The sequence below is a fragment of the Spinacia oleracea genome, chromosome 6, assembly GCF_020520425.1.
Source record: "Spinacia oleracea cultivar Varoflay chromosome 6, BTI_SOV_V1, whole genome shotgun sequence".
NCBI classification, from domain to species: domain Eukaryota; kingdom Viridiplantae; phylum Streptophyta; class Magnoliopsida; order Caryophyllales; family Amaranthaceae; genus Spinacia; species Spinacia oleracea.
This window is the reverse complement of record NC_079492.1, coordinates 105,898,396-105,916,100: the sequence shown is the minus strand read 5'-3', so window position 1 is coordinate 105,916,100 and position 17,705 is coordinate 105,898,396.

The window sequence follows — 17,705 nt, the reverse complement described above, 5'->3', positions numbered from 1 at the left end:
CCTGGGGGCTGGGGTCATGCCCATTTACAGAGAAGTAATATGCTTGATCTGTATGATGATTTTTCATTGAGAAACTTTTGTTTAAGACCATCTCACATGAAAGACCGGCTTGTTAACAGTCTTGTTGGAAGTCATGTGGCTCGCACGCTAACGCCAGCGTGTTATTAAAATTTAAAATTAAAAAATATGGAAAAAAAATTGTCAATTATTTTTTTTAGGCTTAACTAATTGGATTTCAGGCTTAACTAATTGAATTTCAGGCTTTACATTTGTTTTTCGATTTTTTAAAAATTTTTTTTTCAAAAATTAAATGTTTCAAAAAAAAAAATGTACTAACTAAACTAGGTTAAAACATAACTAAAATTAATGAAATCATCATGATTGAATAACAAGTTGCATGTTAAGGTATAAAGACAAATTAGTTAAACTTATAAGTCGAATAGTTATGATTTAAAACAAACTTATTATTAACTAAAACTCATAAAATCTTAACTAATTTGTTCCAATGTTTAAGTATTGGTTTCATTGTTTAACTATTTGGTTCAGTGCTTATATATTTAATTGGTTCTGTTGCATAACTAATTGGTTTTGTTGGTTAACTAATTGAATTTCAGTCTTAACTAATTGAATTTCAGAAATAACTAATTGTTTCAAGTGCTTAACTAATTGGTTATATTGTTTAACTAATTGGTTACATTGCTCATCCACCGCCTTGCAAGTGAGATCAGACAGATAGGAGAGAAGAACGTCGGCGATTTTGAGGGAAGGGAGAGGCGGAGACTTTGAGAGGAGGGGAGAGAGAAAGAGAGCGCCAAATTGTTTTTGATGAGAGAGAAATAAAATGAAAAAGTAATGAAAATTACAATATATATTTTCAGAAAAAATGCTGACATTACGACTACGTCAGCAAACTCGTGGCATATTGAGTGACAACAAGGCGGTCTTTCTTGTAAGACCGTCTCTTACAAGTTTGTATTTTTCATTTAGTATATTATATTTATTTATTTATTTGTAAGTCCATTTATTAGAACAATAATTGTGGGGAATCTTTGGATAGTGGGGGCTCTTAAGTGGCTGTAAAGGAGAGAGGAAAATTAAGATCTACTTCCTCCGTACTTTTTTTGTTTTAACGTATTCGTTTAAGATGTCTCACTTTGTTCTTTACATTGAGAATCTTTCCTTTTTTTATTATCGAATAAATGTTTTTATATTCTTTCAAAATTGTGTCAAATGATGATTTTAAATAATTAAATTCATTAGGTAATTTAATTTCTAACGCTTTTCCATTGAAACATTAATTCTTTCATATGTTACCAATGTCAAAATTTGATGAAAAAAAAATTGTAAATAAATGTAATTTACATTGTTTAAATAAAAACTAGAAAGAATCTCAATCCACATTAATTAGTCGTTAAGTCAAGTCGCGTACATGATACTAAACGTAAAGAAAAAAAAGAACGGTTAGAGTAACTATTAGGTGAATAATGGAAGTTTCTTAATAAGAGTTTGTAAGTGAAAAATCTAAAAAAAGTCAGTGCCACATCAACATCTTTTGTATAATAAAGTAAAAAAAGAGGGTAAGAAAGAGAAGAGCTAGTTTACGTTAAGAGGTACTCCGTAGTGCATTTCTTGTAGTGGCAACTCATATATGGAGTACTTTGAAAGGAGGGGAAAATGGAAAAATAAAATTAAAGGAGCATCATTAGGATGATTACAGATCTAGATGAGCATAATTGGGTACCAAGTTTCAAAATCCAAACCGGTTATTTAGGAACCATTGTTTGAACTTTACTATGCAGTATAGATGAATGATTGAACTTCACGATGTGTGTATTTTATTTGTGTAGATAGAGTCAGAGAAAAATGATGTAATTAAACGAGATTCCATCTCAAGTCATTTGTACGTACGATCTCTATGACTTTTAAGTTTTAACCAAATAAGCTAGCTAGTATACATTCACTTTATTAATGAAGTATGATGCATAAACTATATACCCCTTTCGTTTTTAAATGTTTGGGTGATGATAAAGGTCGCAAGTTGCGACAACATTTAATTGTCGCAATCTTACGTGTCGTAGTTTAATTGTTACATATATGCGTCATCTAGGCTATGTGTCAACGAAATATTTTATCATTGTAATATTTTTACTATGAAAATTTGTAAATAAGGTAGTCGACATAAGGAAGGAAACAAATTAGAATATTAAGATTTTCCTACATTTTTTTTGTAACATATATAATAGGTTATATAAGTAATTCCAATTTAAATCATGACAAATAAGCATGCCATGTAATGATTGTGACACGGCTTAAAGGTCGCATGTTGCGACCTTTATCATTTTCGTAAATGTTTTACTCACGTGAAAAAAATACTATTGCGACCATTTCTAGGACTGTGAATAAGAAAGTAAGCGTATGTAGGAAAAAGATGGTTAGCGTACGAAATTAAATATAGTGTAGAAGGTAGATTAGTGTAAGAAAAATATTACAAGTAGTGATACGTTTTATTCACCGTAAGTTCCATTTGTTAAATTTTTAAACATATTGCTACGTATCAAAAACTATTGTATAGGTATAAATTGAACTCGATCGAAATAACTCAATTACTCAAATGTATCCTCAACTTTTATATGAAAATCATTTCTTGTAATTTTATTAACATCATACAACACACTTTTATGAAATTAAAATAAAAATAAAGAGGGCAAAGGACGTGTCATCACTTAGCACCCATTATTACAAAGCCAAAAAAAAATAAAAAAAAATAAAAAAAATAAAAAGGAAAGATAGACATTCAAAACGAAGAACATCTGCGCCTTCATTTCCACCACAACGATACATTATTTATATGAACAATGGCATTAATATCATGAACATGACTGAAATTGATTTGATTGAGATCTTTGTTAGTGATAAGCATTGAATGTGTCAATATTAGTTGTAAATCAGTTCCTAATATCTAGGTGTTTAATTAGTTGTATACTTCCTATACTCTAGCTGTGTATATCTTATTTTACTAGCTTAGCTTAATACTCGGTCTTCATCTTGTATCTAGGTGAGTTTGTTAGTGGTTTGCAATATATATATTGCTGCACATATTAATGGAAATCATCATTCTTCCAACCTTTCATGGTATCAGAGCGGGTTCGATAATCGACCAATTTTTTTTTCTATCAACAACTCTTCCTATGGCTAACTCAAACACTATCCCAAATGATGCTGAACCATCTTCCCCATTAGTTGTTGTCACGCTAAGAAACATCCTCAAACTCACCACCTCCAACCACTTGTCTTGGAGGCTGCAAGTTCGGGCAACCCTCATAGGTTATGGCCTTTACAAATTTCTTGACGGATCCTTCGTTGCTCCACCAACATCTATCATCAAAGAATCAGTCTCTGTTCCCAACCCCGCATATGACACTTGGGTTAGGCAGGACAATCTTCTATTTGGTGCCCTAATAGGCACTCTTGAACCTACTGTGGTTCCGCTTGTTGCTCGATCGGAGACGTCGAAGCAATTATGGGATACTCTTGCTAATACATTTGCCAAGCAGTCTCGTGGGCATGAAACACTTCTCAAGCTTGAGTTTAAGGCCATTACCAAAGGCCCTAAATCCATCTCTGAATTTATGAATGAAATCAAGGTATGCTCCGATAAATTGGCAGTACTTGGCTACCCTCTTCGTCCCGAAGACATCACTGGTCGTGTCTTGGAGGGCCTTGATACTTCATACCAAGCAGTGATTGATGCCGTTCAAGCACGAGACTCCCCCATCACCTTTGATGCATTGTATGAAAAGTGTCTTGTTCGCGAAAACACCATTCGAACTCAAGCCTTAGCCAACCCGTCACCACTTCCTGCTTCCGCACATGTCACCATGGCCAGGCCTAATGCTTTTACTTCTCAACCACACCCACAAGCCACCCACAATAATTACAGTGCAAACTATCATGGCACACAAAATCAACAAGTGTCCAGTGGGTCCAATGCACCTCACAGAGGCTCTTACAACAACTACAAGCGTAACAACTCCAACAACAAGGGTGGTTATCAAGGTACTTGTCAATGGTGTCACACCAAGGGTCACTCTCTTCATATGTGCCCCGTATTTCAGCAACGGTTTCCCAGTGTTAAGACGCCTCCTCGGCCAAACAACTATAGTCAATCTGCCCCACAAGCACATGTGGCCACAGCTTCATCCGTTAGCAACTCGGCCCCTTGGTTATTGGACACGGGAGCAACACACCATGTCACTCATGATCTCTCCATACTGGCCTTGCATAATCTCTATGATGGAACTCAAGAAATAATTATTGGAGATGGTACAGGGGTTCCTTGTTAGGTAATGATACATATGACAATTCATAAATCATGCGGAAAAACCATAAAGCCAGGAACACATATTATTTACACATAATCATTTAGCATAGTTTAGATGCATACTCTTTGTTGCGTGCCTTCCCTAGCTGCGCCCGAACCGAACAAGAACAAGTCTTTAGGACTCCAAGTGTCGTCCCTCCGTAGATAGTCCACAGCACGTCCGGATCCGCCTTAAGATTGACCAACTAGAATCGCCCTTAAGGTACTATTATTTTCGGCACTTTTAGGCAATTGTGTGACTGAAATTTTCTCTCAAAAACTCACTTTGAATACTTGAAAACTCGTTGTAAATATGTGACCCTAGGCACCTATTTATAGAGTTATGGAAAAGGATTTGAAATCCTATTAGGATACTAATTTATTTAATTATAATCCTACTAGGACTCTAATTAAATAAACTAAATCTTTTAGGATTAGATTTAATCATATGACGAATCCCGGTAGCCTTAGGATTCGAGTAACACACTTCGAGTAATACGCTAGCACCGCACGCAGGCCTTCCGGCCCACGCACAACGCCAGCCCACTCGTCGCAGCCGCGCGCGCGCGCCCAAGCTCTGGCTGGGCCTGGCTTTTGCGCTGGGCCTGGTCGCATGCTTGGCGTGTGGTTGTTGCGCTTGGCTTGCTGGGTGATGGCCCGGCTTCGTGCTGGGCCTTCGTCTGGCAAGCCTCGTCCGATGCTAATTCGTACGATGCGCTTCCGATTAAATTCTCGATTCCGGAATTCATTTCCGATACGAACAATATTTAATATTTCCGATTCCGGAATTAATTTCCGTTTCGAACAAATATTTAATATTTCCGTTTCCGGAACTATTTTCCGATTCCGATAATATTTCCGATTCTGACAATATTTCCGTTTCCGGCAATATTTCCGATTCCGGCAATATTTCCATTTCCGATAATATTTTCCGATACGTACCATGTTTCCGTTTCCGGCAACATCTACGACTTGGATAATATTTATATTTCCGATACGATCCATATTTCCGTTTCCGGCAATATCATCGTTTCCGGAGTATTCATTTCTTGCCTGTGACGATCTCAGCTCCCACTGAAACCAAGATCCGTCGATTCCGAATATCCATAGTTGGAGTATTTAATGCCTTTAAACACTTGATCCGTTTACGTACTATTTGTGTGACCCTACGGGTTCAGTCAAGAGTAAGCTGTGGATTAATATCATTAATTCCACTTGAACTGAAGCGGCCTCTAGCTAGGCATTCACCTCACTTGATCTCACTGAATTATTAACTTGTTAATTAATACTGAACCGCATTTATTAGACTTTAACATTGAATGCATACTTGGACCAAGGGCATTATTTCCTTCAGTCTCCCACTTGTCCTTAGGGACAAGTGTGCATTTCCTAATTCCTTTGTCGCTCGATGCTTGCTCTTGAACATAAGGTAAGAGTTGTCATCCTTATTATGTCCAGAGGTGTTCCTCGGTTTCAGAGTTCAACTGATCAAATAAACAGATAATCATAGCCTATGATTCATCCGAGCACGACCATGCATTTCACAGTTTCTAGCTCTCCGAGTGGCCTTGTACAACTTTTAAGCATCTCATCCCGGTTTATGGGAGGACAATCCCAATCTTGCGATCTTGAGATTAGACTTCGTTTGATAGGTGATTACCTGAGCGTTGCCTTTATAGCCTCCTTTTACGGTGCGACGGTTGGTAAACGTCAAAGTAACCAGTTCTCAAACAAGTAATCTCAAATCACTCAAGTATTGAGGATTTAGTGTCTAATAATTTTAATGAAATTTACTTATGACAGATTTTCATCTCTTACAGTAAAGTTTCATAGGTCTTGTCCGATACTAGTCTTCCCAAAGTAAGTATCTATGCAAATGATTATGACATTGCCATGTCCACATAGTTCAAGAAACAGAACTACTAGTCATCTTGCATTCTAATCGTCTAACGTTTTCTATGCGTCCAATTTTATAGAAAACTCCGACTAGGGACCATTTTCAACCTTTGACATTCAAGTTCACTTGATAGACATTTCTTAGTCACAGGACTGGTCCTGACAGTCTATCTTGAATATATCGTCAAATTGAAGGGACTCATCGTTTAATAAACCACAAATTAAATGGAAAAATGAATTCTTTTCATTTATTGTGAATGATTAACCAATAATGTTTTACAAAGATTTAAACTCTAAAACTTTAAAACATTAAACAGAGACATCAAAGCCATTCTCCAATATGCTTGATTCCCATAGCTGCAGTGTGCGAGTTGTGCTTCGCCTGCGGCAGAGGTTTAGTCAATGGATCTGATATGTTGTCATCAGTTCCAATCTTGTTTATCTCGACTTCTTTTCTTTCAACGAACTCTCGTAGAAGGTGAAATCTACGAAGTACATGTTTGACTCTCTGGTGGTGTCTAGGCTCCTTTGCCTGTGCAATAGCTCCGTTATTATCACAATACAGGGCTATTGGTCCTTTAATGGAGGGGACGACACCAAGTTCACCTATGAACTTCCTTAGCCATATAGCTTCCTTTGCTGCTTCATGTGCAGCAATGTACTCCGCTTCAGTTGTAGAATCCGCAATGGTGCTTTGCTTAGCACTTTTCCAGCTTACTGCTCCTCCGTTGAGGCAGAAGACAAACCCAGACTGTGATCTGAAATCATCTTTGTCGGTTTGGAAACTTGCGTCCGTATAGCCTTTAACAATTAATTCATCATCTCCACCATAGACTAGGAAGTCATCTTTGTGCCTTTTCACGTACTTCAGAATATTCTTGGCAGCAGTCCAATGCGCCTCTCCTGGGTCTGACTGGTATCTGCTCGGAGCACTGAGTGCGTACGCAACATCCGGGCGTGTACATATCATAGCATACATTATTGAACCAATCAATGATGCATATGGAATCACATTCATTCGTCTACGCTCATCAAGTGTTTTTGGGCACTGATTCTTGCTTAGAGTCATTCCATGAGACATGGGTAGGTAGCCTCGCTTGGAGTCCTCCATCTTGAACCTATCAAGCACCTTATTTATATAAGTGCTTTGACTAAGTCCAATCATCCTTTTAGATCTATCTCTGTAAATCTTGATGCCCAATATGTACTGTGCTTCTCCTAGATCTTTCATCGAAAAACATTTCCCAAGCCAAATCTTGACAGAGTTCAACATAGGAATGTCATTTCCGATAAGTAATATGTCATCGACATACAATACTAGGAAAGAAATTTTGCTCCCACTGACCTTCTTGTATACACAAGATTCGTCTGCGTTCTTGATGAAACCAAAGTCACTGACTGCTTCATCAAAACGTATATTCCAGCTCCTGGATGCCTACTTCAATCCGAAGATTGAATTCTTTAGCTTGCATACCTTTTTAGCATTCTTTGGATCCTCTAAACCTTCAGGCTGTGTCATAAACACAGTTTCTGTTAAAACGCCGTTTAAGAAAGCAGTTTTGACATCCATCTGCCATATTTCGTAATCGTAATATGCAGCGATTGCTAACATTATCCGAATAGACTTTAGCATTGCAACTGGTGAAAAGGTTTCATCGTAATCCACACCGTGGACTTGCCTGTAACCTTTTGCAACCAATCTAGCTTTGAAAACTTCAAGTTTCCCATCCTTGTCCTTTTTCAGTTTGAAAACCCATTTGCTTCCAATGGCTTGGTAGCCATCTGGCAAATCGACCAAATCCCATACTTGGTTTTCAGACATGGAGTCTAATTCAGATTGCATGGCTTCTTGCCATTGCTTGGAGCTAGGGCTCGTCATAGCTTGTTTGTAAGTCGCAGGTTCATCACTTTCAAGTAATAAAACGTCATAGCTCTCGTTCGTCAAAATACCTAAGTACCTTTCCGGTTGAGATCTATATCTTTGCGATCTACGCGGGGTAACATTTCTAGATTGACCATGATTCTCACCAGATTCTTCTAAAGATCTCTGAGTTTCATCCTGAATGTCATCTTGAGCATTCTCTAGAGTTTGTTGTTCGACTCGAATTTCTTCGAGGTCTACTTTTCTCCCACTTGTCATTTTAGAAATGTGATCCTTCTCTAAAAAGACACCATCTCGAGCAACAAACACCTTGTTCTCAGATGTATTGTAGAAGTAATACCCCTTTGTTTCCTTTGGATAGCCCACAAGGATACATTTGTCAGATTTTGGATGAAGTTTGTCTGAAATTAATCGTGTGACGTATACTTCACATCCCCAAATCTTAAGAAAAGACACATTTGGAGGCTTTCCAAACCATAACTCATATGGAGTCTTTTCGACAGCTTTAGACGGAGCTCTATTTATAGTGAGTGCAGCTGTATTTAGTGCATGTCCCCAAAATTCTAATGGAAGTTTGGCCTGACCCATCATTGACCTGACCATGTCTAGCAAGGTTCTGTTCCTCCGTTCTGACACACCGTTCCATTGTGGTGTTCCAGGAGGAGTCAATTCTGATATAATTCCACATTCTTTCAGATGGTCATCAAATTCATAGCTCAGATATTCACCGCCTCTATCAGACCGCAGTGCCTTAATCTTCTTGCCTAATTGATTCTCTACTTCACTCTGAAATTCCTTGAATTTGTCAAAGGATTCAGACTTATGCTTCATTAGGTAGACATAACCATATCTACTGAAGTCATCAGTGAAAGTGATAAAGTAGCTGAAACCACCTCTAGCATTTGTGCTCATTGGTCCACATACATCTGTATGGATTAAACCCAATAGTTCATTTGCTCTTTCTCCAACTTTAGAGAAAGGTTGCTTTGTCATTTTGCCAAGTAAACATGATTCGCATTCACCATAATCCTCTAAGTCAAATGGTTCTAGAATTCCTTCCTTTTGAAGTCTTTCTAAGCGTTTCAAGTTTATATGGCCTAATCGACAATGCCACAGATAGGTGAGATCTGAATCATCCTTTTTGGCCTTTTTGGTATTTATGTTATATACTTGTTTGTCGTGATCTAATAAATAAAGTCCATTTACTAATCTAGCAGATCCATAAAACATCTCTTTAAAATAAAACGAACAACTATTATCTTTTATTAAAAAGGAAAATCCCTTAGCATCTAAGCAAGAAACTGAAATGATGTTTTTAGTAAGAATTGGAACATGGAAACATTCTTCCAGTTCCAAAACTAGCCCGGAGGGCAACGACAAATAGTAAGTTCCTACAGCTAATGCAGCAATCCGTGCTCCATTTCCCACTCGTAGGTCGACTTCACCCTTGCTTAACTTTCTACTTATTCTTAGTCCCTGTGGATTGGAACATAAGTGTGAGCCACAACCTGTATCTAATACCCAAGAAGTTGAATTAGCAAGTATACAGTCTATAACGAAAATACCTGAAGATGGAACGACTGTTCCGTTCTTCTGATCTTCCTTTAGCTTCAAGCAATCTCTCTTCCAATGCCCCTTCTTCTTGCAGTAGAAGCATTCGGATTCAGAAGTGGGTTGACTGACCTTCCTCTTTACAGATTTGGCGCCAGTTTGCTTAGTTGGGCTGGCCTTGTTGCCACCTTTCTTAGCATTCCTCTTCTTTCCAGATTTCTTGAACTTGCCCCCACGCACCATAAGCACATCCTGCTTATCACTTTTGAGCGTCTTTTCAGCGGTCTTCAGCATACCGTGAAGCTCAGTGAGCGTTTTGTCCAGACTATTCATACTGTAGTTCAGTTTGAACTGATCATACCCGCTATGAAGAGAATGGAGGATGGTGTCTATAGCCATTTCCTGAGAAAATTGTTGATCCAGCCGACTCATATTCTCAATGAGTCCAATCATTTTGAGAACATGTGGACTTACGGGCCCGCCTTTCTTAAGCTTGGTCTCAAGAATTTGCCTATGAGTCTCGAATCTTTCGACTCGAGCCAGATCTTGGAACATGTTCTTGAACTCACTGATGATTGTGAAAGCATATGAGTCGATTAACGTTTTCTGTAGATCCGCACTCATGGTGGCGAGCATTAGACATTTCACATCCTTGTTGGCATCAATCCAACGATTGAGGGCTGCCTGAGTGACCCCGTCGCCTGCGGCTTCGGGCATCACCTCTTCTAGGACATACTCCTTTTCTTCCTGCATAAGAACTATTTGCAAGTTCCTTTGCCAGTCAAGGAAGTTTTTCCCGTTTAACTTCTCCTTTTCGAGAATTGATCGAATGTTGAATGAATTGTTGTTTGCCATATTTAAAACTACAATTGAAAAGAATAAACAAATAAATAACCATTCACAGTTTCTCTTAATAAACTTAAATTCTAGCATACATGCATAATTCAATGTTTATTAAGCATTTTATTCAAGTTATGTGTTCCGGCAGGTGTGAATAAAATGATTCCAAGATCCTAAAATCATTGAAGAACTAAGCACAGTTTGTCGACTTAATCCTAAAACATCTTAGGTAAGCAAAAGCCTTTTGCTAATAGTCTAGAAACTATTCTTGGTTGATAGGTACGTCTAAGAACTTATTAGGTAAACCTATCGATTTTGCCACGACATAAAAGGACTCCTTACTTATATCGTTGAGTTTCACCAAAACTAACATGTACTCACAATTATTTGTGTACCTTGCCCCTTTAGGACCAATAAGTAACACCTCGCTGAGCGAAAACTATTACTAGATTGATGTAAAGGATATCCAAGAAAGTGTATATTTTGGCATGGCACCTTTTAACTCAATTTTTAAGTTTGGAACTTAAGGCTCTTACTATGTTGGTTAGATTTTAAGTGAACTAAAATCCTTAATCATGCAACATAATCAAGCTTTTGATCTCATGCATTTTAAGACATATTTAAAAGCAATAAATAACTTAAAACATGCATAAGATAAATGTGATCTAGTATGGCCCGACTTCATCTTGAAGCTTTAACTTCAAAGTCCGTCTTGAAAATCTCCGTGGGAGGCACCATTTTCTTCAAATAGGATAAGCTATAATTAAAACTAATTACAACTATTTGATGGTACGCAGACCATATTTGAATTGAAAAACAACTTTGGTACTTTACACCAATTACATTCAAATTAATGGCACGCAGACCATATTTTCTATCCTATTTGGGCCATACTAGTCACTCCATAACCTGCAAAACAGTACATATAATATATACCATTCACCCATTCATTATCATGAATGGCCCACATAGCTGGTTAGTAAAACACATTATGCATCACGTAAACATTTGCAGCAATTAATCAAGGGCACCAATAATCTACCAATTATTCAGTCCTTATTAATTCTAATCAAGTTGTTTTAACCTTAAGGATTTGTAGACCTAATCAAGAGTTTATGACTAAAAGGGCTCCCACTTAAACCAATAAATTCATATGCTTTACTAATTTTAAACATAAAAATGTATTTCTAGTTTAACCGGAAACATACAAATTTAATTAAAATTTAAAGCTCATATAAATTTATAATTGAAACCAAAAAGTTTAATTTAATTTCAGTCGTATTTAAATTAATTCATGATTTTAATTTTAGTAAAATAATTAGAATAAATAAAATTTATTATAATTACAATATTCAAAATTAAAATCCAAGAAAATAATTTAAATTATTAATTTTAAAATTAATTAAAATTACGTAAACTGAAAATTTCAAATTAAAATTTCAAAACGATCTAATCGCAACGCAACAACCCTACGCGACGTACGCCCATGGGCCACACGCACACAGCCATCGCTGGCCATGTGCGCGCAGCCCATGCGCTGCGTCGCATCGCTGCTGCTACTCTCCTTCGCAAGGCCTCATGCGAGCTGGTGCTCGCTGCGCGCGCGCCAGCGCTCGATGCACGCGAGCCATCGCTCGCTGCGCTCGCTCGCCAGCGCTCGTTGTGCACGCTCGCCAGCGCTCGCTGCATGCGAGCCAACGCTCGCTGTGCGCGCTCGCCAGCGCTCGCTGCGCGCGCTTGCCAGCGCTCGATGCTGCGAGCCATCGCTCGCTATGCGAGGCATCGACGCTGGGCGGAGCACTCGTGGCACGCGAGCTTGCGCTCGCTGCGCGCGAGGCTCCGCACGCTTTGCGCGAGGCAGTGCGCGCTGTGGCGCAGCTCGCTTGCTGCCCACACGCGACTGCCGTGCCTTGCCTTCACCCATGCCCATTCGTCCATTGCTCTTAGCCCACGACACAAGGCAGGGCTGCTGCCTTGTGCTCGTGCACCATGGCCTTGCTCATTGCATTCGTGCCGCATTGGCGACGAGCTCCCTTGCTCGTCGTCATATGCCCGCACTATACAACACCCCTTAAGGGTAACACGTAGCGTCCATTGCTTTGTGCGTGCAAGTTATATGAACGAATCGCATAAAATTTAAAAAATTTATATTTAAAATTAATGACAAATTAATAAATAATATTAATTTCATAATTTTAGGGCGAAAAATCGAAAATTTATTATTCAATTGATTTCCGATTAACATGGATTCAAGCCTAGGTCATTAAAATTTAAAATTTATCATAAATTTACAATTTTTATGGTGGTTTTTAATCATAGGTATCTAATTAAATTATAATTAATTATGAAAATCAAATTAATTCTAAATTATTCTAATTTTCAACAAATTAATCATAATTACAAATTAGATTGCATAATTAACAAGGCTAGGCATTCAAACTTGTTAAACATATACAGTAGGTCAATCAAAAATTCAAGATTTATCAACAAGAATCGCAAATATTTAATTTAACATCTTAAATTTACGAAATTTTGCATTCGAAAAACTAAAACCTCCGAAAAGTCATAGTTAGGCTTCGAATTTGAGAATTCTGGCTTCGGCAGAAAACTACTATTTTTGTCAAAATTTTAGAATGCCTTTTACATGCGGAATTGACACAAAAATCACTCGATTTGGATGAGTAACGAAGAAACTGCCGAAAAACTGCGTACGTATAATTAAATAAACGCAATTTGCAATTAATTAACAATTACGAAAATTAATCACCCCTTTTAATTCTTGCAAATTTGTAATATTTAACCATGTTTATGCAATTTAGATTATGAAAATAATAAGAGGCTCGTGATACCACTTTTAGGTTATGATACATATGACAATTCATAAATCATGCGGAAAAACCATAAAGCCAGGAAAACATATTATTTACACATAATCATTTAGCATAGTTTAGATGCATACTCTTTGTTGCGTGCCTTCCCTAGCTGCGCCCGAACCGAACAAGAACAAGTCTTTAGGACTCCAAGTGTCGTCCCTCCGTAGATAGTCCACAGCACGTCCGGATCCGCCTTAAGATTGACCAACTAGAATCGCCCTTAAGGTACTATTATTTTCGGCACTTTTAGGCAATTGTGTGACTGGATTTTTCTCTCAAAAACTCACTTTGAATACTTGAAAACTCGTTGTAAATATGTGACCCTAGGCACTTATTTATAGAGTTTATGGAAAGGAATTATAATCCTATTAGAATACAAATCTATTTAATTATAACCCTACTAGGATTCTAATTAAACAAAGTTTATCTATTAGGATTAGATTTAATCATATTACGAATCCCGGTAGCCTTAGGATTCCGAGTAACACACACGAGTGGCGCACAAGCACCGCACGCCCGCTAGGCACCTATTTACAGAGTTATGGAAAAGGATTTGGAATCCTATTAGGATACCAATTTATTTAATTATAATCCTACTAGGACTCTAATTAAATAAACTAAATCTTTTAGGATTAGATTTAATCATATGACGAATCCCGGTAGCCTTAGGATTCGAGTAATACGCTAGCACCGCACGCAGGCCTTCCGGCCCACGCACAGCGCCAGCCCACTCGTCGCAGCCCCGCGCGCGCGCCCAAGCTCTGGCTGGGCCTGGCTTTTGCGCTGGGCCTGGTCGCATGCTTGGCGTGTGGTTGTTGCGCTTGGCTTGCTGGGTGATGGCCCGGCTTCGTGCTGGGCCTTCGTCTGGCAGGCCTCGTCCGATGCTAATTCGTACGATGCGCTTCCGATTAAATTCTCGATTCCGGAATTCATTTCCGATACGAACAATATTTAATATTTCCGATTCCGGAATTAATTTCCGTTTCGAACAAATATTTAATATTTCCGTTTCCGGAACTATTTTCCGATTCCGATAATATTTCCGATTCTGACAATATTTCCGTTTCCGGCAATATTTCCGATTCCGGCAATATTTCCATTTCCGATAATATTTTCCGATACGTACCATGTTTCCGTTTCCGGCAACATCTACGACTTGGATAATATTTATATTTCCGATACGATCCATATTTCCGTTTCCGGCAATATCATCGTTTCCGGAGTATTCATTTCTTGCCTGTGACGATCTCAGCTCCCACTGAAACCAAGATCCGTCGATTCCGAATATCCATAGTTGGAGTATTTAATGCCTTTAAACACTTGATCCGTTTACGTACTATTTGTGTGACCCTACGGGTTCAGTCAAGAGTAAGCTGTGGATTAATATCATTAATTCCACTTGAACTGAAGCGGCCTCTAGCTAGGCATTCAGCTCACTTGATCTCACTGAATTATTAACTTGTTAATTAATACTGAACCGCATTTATTAGACTTTAACATTGAATGCATACTTGGACCAAGGGCATTATTTCCTTCATTCCTATCACTCATATAGGTTCCACTTCTTTCCCTACTTCCTCTACTCCTTTAATTTTATCTAATGTGCTTTGTGCTCCTACTATGACTCGTAATATCCTATCCATTTCCAAACTTTGCTCAGAAAATAACCTTCTAATTGAGTTTTCTTCTGACCATTTTGTTGTTAAGGACCGTCTCACGGGGGCACATCTCACTAGGGGACCAACTAAACAAGGCATTTATGAGTGGCCATCTTCACCTTCCATCCTAGCTTTCTCCACAGTCAAAGCATCAGCAATAGATTGGCATCACCGCCTTGGTCATCCATCCCTTTCTATTTTCAAAAAAATAGCTTCTAGCTTTAATCTTGATGTACCAAGAAACTTTTCCTTTAATTGCAATTCATGTCAATGTAATAAAAGCCACAAACTTCCTTTCAGTCAATCTACTATGGTGTCTCATGATTGTTTAGATCTTGTTTATACTGACCTGTGGACCTCACATGTGCACTCTTTGGATGGTTTTAAATACTATGTTATTTTTGTGGACCATTATACCAAGTATATTTGGTGTTACCCTCTCAATCAAAAATCAGATACTAAAGCCGTCTTTATCAGATTCAAAGCACTTGTAGAGAAATTTTTTGGGAAAGTAATTAAAACTTAATTTATACTCCGATAATGGCGGAGAATATCAAGCCCTCGCTTCTTACTTAACCATCGACGGAGTCTCCCACCTCACATCCCCACCTCATACACCCGAACATAATGGGTTTGCCGAGAGACGACACCGTCATATTGTGGAAACGGGACTTTCTCTTCTTGACCATGGTCGTTTGCCTCTTGAATTTTGGACATATGCCTTTACTACGGCATCCTATCTCATTAATAGGTTACCTACACCTACTTTAGACCTTAAATCTCCATATTTTTGTCTCTTTGGTGTGTCGCCTAATTATTTGAAACTAAAATCCTTTGGGTGTTTGTGTTATCCATGGCTAAGACCTTATACCAGTCATAAGCTAGATCCCAAGTCTAAGCCATGTATTTTCTTAGGTTACTCAAAAACTCAAAGTGCATACCACTGCTATGATCCACAATCTAAGAAAATATACACATCCAGGCATGTACGTTTTGTTGAAAATGAGTTCCCCTATACTCACCTCAATTCAACAATTTCTCTACCACCTACACCTAGTGCTGATACTTGGTGTCCTATGTCATTGCCAATACTCATTTCGGCCCAACCTACACCCCTCATACCCGACCCAACCAGTCAGTCTAGCCCACCATCCACCCCATCAGTAAGCAGCCCATATGTTGATTCCTTATCTTCTAATTCCCACTCAAGAGATGAGTCACATTGTTCTTCACCTACTACTACTACTAGTCATGCCCAAGCCACATTAAACACTTCCTCCAATGAGTCTGAGCAGCACATTAATCACACATCTCCAGCTACTGGCCCACATCAAGTACCACCTCGACCTCCTTTCGGCACAATTACGAGATCAAAAAATAACATATTCAAGCCAAATCCGAAGTATGTTAATGTGACAGATGTCAAAGAAAAACCCAAAGTGCCCAAGTCAGTGGCTCAAGCACTTCAAGATCCTCTTTGGCGCAAGGCCATGGAAGATGAACTTCGATCTCAACATGAACTTGGTACTTGGAGTTTGGTAGCTCAAGATGGTACAAAAAATCTGGTGAAATGTAAATGGATTTTTCGTATAAAATATCACAAAATTGGCTCAATAGAAAAATACAAGGCTCGTTTGGTTGCAAAGGGTTTCCAACAAAGACCGGGGATTGATTTCACGGAAACTTTTAGTCCAGTTGTTAAACCGGCAACAATTCGAACGCTTCTTGGGCTTGCAGTAACCAATATTTGGCATTTGAGACAACTTGATATTAATACGGCATTTTTACAGGGCACTCTAAAGGAAGAAGTATATATGTCGCAGCCCCCGGGCTTTACGGATCAGGCCTTTCCATCCCACATTTGCAAGTTACACAAAGCCATTTATGGTCTACGTCAAGCTCCGCGAGCTTGGTACATGGAGCTTACAAATTTTCTCCTTGGGGTTGGTTTTAAAAGGTCAGTTGCAGACAACTCTTTGTTTATTTCACATCATTCCTCTACCCCCCTTTACCTCATTGTGTATGTGGACGACATCATCGTCACGGGTCCAAACATAACAAACCTTGATAAGTTTATCGAGACTTTGGCGAAACGGTTCTCTTTGAAAGTTCTTGGTGATTTATCATATTTTTTGGGAGTAGAGGTGACACCCACTACCAGTGGATTATTTCTTAGTCAAAGGAAATATATTGAAGATCTTTTAGAGAAAATGGGGATGTTGGATGCTAAGAGTTCTCCAACGCCAATAATTGTCTCTCAATCTTTGAATGTTCACTCAGGTGCTAAATTGGAGGCTCCTAAAGACTACAGGGCAGCAGTGGGTAGTCTGCAATACCTTACTCTTACACGTCCTGATGTTGTATTTGCGGTAAATAAGCTATCTCAATTTATGCATTGCCCTACGACAGATCATTGGTCAGCTCTCAAAAGACTCCTTCGTTACTTGAATGGCACCATGGACCGAGGTATTACTATATATAAAGACTCTCCTCTTCACTTGCACGCTTTCTCGGATGCCGATTGGGCGGGTGATCGTAATGATTTTACCTCCACCATGGGTCACATTGTTTTCCTTGGAAAAAATCCCATAACATGGATGTCCAAGAAACAACGTTCTGTGGCACGCTCGTCGACTGAAGCCGAG